The 5,161-nt window shown below is 31.6% G+C and overlaps 1 long non-coding RNA gene across 1 annotated transcript; it reads right to left on the bottom strand.

Moving 5' to 3' along the window:
• Positions 1-341: 341 nt before the first annotated feature.
• LOC131076617 (uncharacterized) lies at positions 342-4,577 on the bottom strand. Its single transcript, XR_009113464.2, has 3 exons — positions 4,444-4,577; positions 2,687-2,738; positions 342-783 (listed from the first exon to the last, which is right to left on the bottom strand). It is a non-coding gene; the product is annotated as an uncharacterized LOC131076617 (long non-coding RNA).
• Between the last annotated feature and the right edge of the window lie 584 nt (positions 4,578-5,161).

Raw genomic sequence — 5,161 nt, 5'->3', positions numbered from 1 at the left:
ACAAAAACTAAGCATAATATCAAAAGTTTGTTGTGAAAGACAATTAACTAGTTATTTACAAAACAAAAATAAGATAGATGTTGCTTTGAATATTATAGTTATGTGAATAGTATTTCGAGCTGTCTAGTAGTTGAAGCAAGCGGCTTTTGATTGTTTACAACTTCTCTTTTGTTAACTTGCAAAATTAAGCAAATTAAAATGTTAATTAAGAAGTTTGACAGTAGTTGAAATATGAAAACGTACAGTTTTGTGAATCGGGTTTTTAGATACGTAAGACAATAACTTGCAAAGATTATAATCTAGATCTATCAACAAACATTTTGAAAAAAAATCATGCATTCTTGAATAAAAAGGTTTGATCTTCAACAATTGCTCATACGTCTTAATATATTTTCTAATAAAAAGAAACAAAAACTTTTATTTTGATCCAAAATATAGACTAAATATTACCGAAACTATTTTTTTTTGTATTTCAGCTCCTCAACTACTTACCACAACAATATTGTTTTCATCCAATATTTTTTATTGTACATTCTAAGAAGCCTTCCAATTGCAATTTTGTATTATAATAAGCTAATGGATATTATTTATCATCACTTAGCTAGTATTGCATTTATTTCTTAAACACAAATGACTGGAAAACTTTTTCAATCACTTATGTAGTGCATGCAGTATTTTGTCAAACCCCAATGACTTGAAACTATTTTCAATCTCTTCTATAAGGTTCAAATTCTGGCCCACTGCTCAACTTTTCCAGGAAAGCATTGTCTGAACATAGTATATCTGCATGGAATTTAAATGTTGGTGGACAAGTAGAAACTCTTGCTTTTATGCAAATATGAACAAATAGAAATTCCTAACAAGTGAACAGATTAAATTTTTTTTATGTGCAATGGGCAATGGGCAATGTGATCTACCAGTAAGAGGTGGCATGTCAACAGTCATATATAGTACATCAATGTGGCTGAATGCTAAGTGAAGTAGTGTGCCATGAGATTGTAAGAGTGGTGGTCTGGTGGAACGGTAGACTTCTCCTTTGCAATGTCTATTGTTTCAACCATTTGTTTGTTAGCGCTGTCTTGTTTTGGCTTATCTTTATTACGTATTGCAACTTTGTGACATCGCAATGAGCGAGCGGTTTTCAAGTTTGAGATAGATAAAGATGTAGTTCTTTGGGCTGCTGACCTTGTCATAGTCGAAGTAATTGTATTGTTTGTTGCAACATTCTATGAACCAATCCAATTTCGTTGACCATAATTACTTGGTTCAAAAGTCAGTGCATCTGGTAACAAGTCTAGGTTTCATTGAAGTGTAGGAGGTAGTGTAGATGCAGATGCAGCTGCATTAACTTGTATCAAAATAGGTTGCCTTGTATGCATATTAGCTATTAGTTGTTGTTTTTGTAAAGTGGTTCTTAATGACAATGACGTGAGTTGTGTTGAAAGCAAATCAAGTTTATATTTTTTTTTCTGTTATGTGCAATTGCAATATACCTTATCTTTGGGTTGTTCAGTTGCTTGCCATACGTATATAGTTGCATGAAATATGTGCGAAAGCTATAACAAACAAAATTCAAAACCTTCAAGTTTACTTTCTGCATATGTTATTCCAATCTTAGAAATGAGTGATTGCAATTGCAATAGACAATTGTTCTTTGTTATAGTAGGTTTCTCATACATGTCAACACATGCCAATGCAAATTTGTTCTGCACTTTCAATGCATTGGCTAAATATTGGGCCATATACAATCGTAAAGCAATTGCATCAAATCATTCTTCAGATAGTAAAGCAATAATAGCAAACATGCTTTCACCACATGGAGTAACAGATGTAGCAAGTCAGCAAAGTCCAAGTGTATCAAATGCATTTGCAACTGTACTCTAGACATTGTCGTATTCGTAACATGCAATAGACAATTGTGATTACATGCTTTGAAGGCAATTGTATGTGCTTATCCTTGAAAAGATAGGTTCATAATATCCAGTAGTTGGATTTGTATCATGGAAAATAATTAATATTGTAGGATGACGTGCATCTCTATTGAAATGCAAATATGTTTTTTTGCATGTCAGAGACCAAATGAATATGGGTATATTTAACCAGCGTGCTAACCATTGCACACAAAATATGTCACCCCAAAGTCCAACTTCACCGTTGGCATTGATTTTTGTTGCTGAAAGTCTCATTCCACGTAAATATATATTTTTATCATGTATATTATGCAAATCATAAAATATTGTTGGATGTAATTCATGTTCAAAAGAGCTCAATGCTGCAGGACAACCATTGTAAAGACAATGTAAGAAATGATCTATAAGACCATTACGTAGTTCATTAGGTGTATATTTACAATGGAGCAAACCATGGACTGTATCAAATGAGCAATCACCAACTATGTAGTTGAATGAGTCAGTTCGTAAACAATTTACCTTGTCTAGAGCCTCATCAATTGACATCATAAGTGGTTGGTCATGTGATTTGTATGTTTCTACTATAATTGGGTTTTCTGATGTATTTTGTTTGTTTGAACTAGTGTCTATAACCATTTTACTCGATTACTTACTTAGACTAAGAAGAATTTTATCTATTGTGGTGCCCAATTAGAAATATCGAATATAGACAAAGAGGAAAGTAGTTTATGTTTGAAGAACTGAACAAGGAGCAACTTTAAGAATTCATTACTGACCTTGGGCAGCAAGCATGTCGAAGCTAGAAGATTGTCCTGTGCAAAAGATACTCTGCAAGACAAAACCACAATCAAATTGTCAATCCGTATCAAAATCAGAATTTTTGAAAACAAAAACAAAAGTGTTTCTAAAAAGCATTTATTTGCCAAACTTTCTGTTCTATGGAGGAACATATAGCTATGACAAGTTGTTGTGCTGATTCATATGGCTAACTATGAACTTTTCAAATAATACCATAAGATTTCAATAATCTCATAAATCAATACCATGTGATTTCATTTCAAAAGCAATAGATATATGACAATAACTAGACTATATTATAGGCATGAACATCAATAATACTTACTGCTTAGATTTCATTTGTTCCCCTAAATGTTATGGATTTTTTACACTAACTTTCAAAGCATAGTTGCTAAGATTAAAAATATGAGCAATAGGTTGTAGACATGAACATTGCATTTATCTTTAAAATCTAAATCAATGATGTAGTTTTTAAACAGTGCCATAAGACTTGAATAATCTCATAAATCAATACCACATGGTTTCATTTAAAAAACAATAGAAAAATCGCAATAACTTCTTTTCTATTAAAATTTTTGGTTTTTGGTTAAACTAGTAATAGCAATGGAATGTAGACCATCAAATAGGTACTTTAAATATGTCCCATGAATTTCTCTAAATGGTTGCTGGTCCTATAATAATTAAGAATAGTTACTAGGGAAATCTAGCATGAGAATGTGCACATAGCTGCAAAGAACATTTATACAGGGATCTCATAGATATAAAAAGTATAAGTAATAAGCTGCAATTTTTTGGGACAACATTTATATACAAATGCCATAGAAATAAAAAGTATAACTAATAAATGTATACTACCAACACGTACAACTAGTCAGTGTTCTATTTTGTATGGAACCTTAAGGTGATTTCGATGCTTACAAAGGTGGAAAACCATATTTTCCTAGAAATCTAATTTGGGATAAATGGTCTAACAACTATGTAATATCTTATCTTTTATTTGGAAAAGAACATTGAAATTATGCTAATGCTCTTGATTGAATGAAATCATTCAATTGGTGAAAATCCTAGCAAAAGGTAAAAGATAAATAAGAAAATGTTTCTTATCTAAACCAATTAACTTGGCAAAGAAAGCAACATGACATGAAATGAACTAGAGTACACTACAAGATGAGCTATCTGAAGCCTACAGTTGTCTTCAAGCATCTTTAAATGTTGAAGAGTTTCACATTAATATTAAACTATCTTTGAGAGAGCAAACCATTGTGTATTGTTATTGTCTTCAAACAACTTTAAATGTTGAAGAGCTTCACATTAATATTGAACTATCTTTGAGGGAGAAAACTATTGTGTACTGTTATTGATACCTCAGAAGTGTCACATCACCTATCAAATTAGCATGGAAAGCTACATCTCTTTAACTTATCAACACTGGTAGAAGCAAAGATATGACCTTAAGGTAATTTCAAAAGACATAGAGAAATTTACTATTATTCAGATATCACTTTAAAAACTGTATCTATTTCTTTATTAAAATTAAAAGAATTACACTACACTTGTTCAACAATCTCTCTCTCTCTCTTACAGAATACAAGAACTCTAGGATTTACAAATGAATAAACTCCATCTCAGTGAATTATTACCTAGGCTAGATGAAAAAAAAACAAAGCCTAATATTTTGGTCATATATGTTTGAAGAACAAATCAAAAGAAACAACTTTAAGAAATAGTTACTTACCTTGAGCAGTAAGCATGTGAAATTTGTAAGACTGTGTTGTGCAAAGGATACCCTGCCAGACAAAAACACATTTATATTGTCAATTCATATCACAATATTATCCTTTACAAAGAAGAAAAGCTGAGTTTGGGAATCCATTTTTCTCTATTGGGTGTTTCTTATCTAACCCACTTGTCCAATAATAAAGAAAAAAAAAATAACACAACTTCGAGGAAAGTGAACCCCAGTTTCCCTATATTCTGCTAAAATTTATATGCCCCCGAATCCATTCAAAAAGCGTTGCATAATAAAACTATTAAAATACTGAATATCCCTATCAAACTCCATGAATGGTAAAGCCAGATGTATGCTCACTCAAGTTTTAGCCAACTGGAAAAAGGAAAAAGGAAAAAGAGGAAGGTTCAGGAATCCACTTTACTCCATTGTGATTTTTTTATCATACCCACTTGCAAAATAATTACACAACTTCAATCTCAATGAGCCCTAGTGTCCTTGTATTCTGCTTAAATTTATAAATTTATAATCCTATGATTCCGTTCAACAAGGATAGCTATTATCCCTATCAAATTCACACGGGTTTCATTTAAAGAATACTTCATTCAATATTCGATACAAGACCTCAAATTCAATTAGAAATGCAAAATGTCAGTACAAAATGAATTTGAAAAATAAACACGGAATGCATAGGATAGGCCTAGTGCACCAGTAGGCAATGTAA

Source organism: Cryptomeria japonica, chromosome 8 (assembly GCF_030272615.1).
Source record: "Cryptomeria japonica chromosome 8, Sugi_1.0, whole genome shotgun sequence".
NCBI classification, from domain to species: Eukaryota; Viridiplantae; Streptophyta; class Pinopsida; order Cupressales; family Cupressaceae; genus Cryptomeria; species Cryptomeria japonica.
The sequence above is the reverse complement of the archived record's forward strand: the minus strand, read 5'-3'. Positions and strand labels throughout refer to the sequence as shown.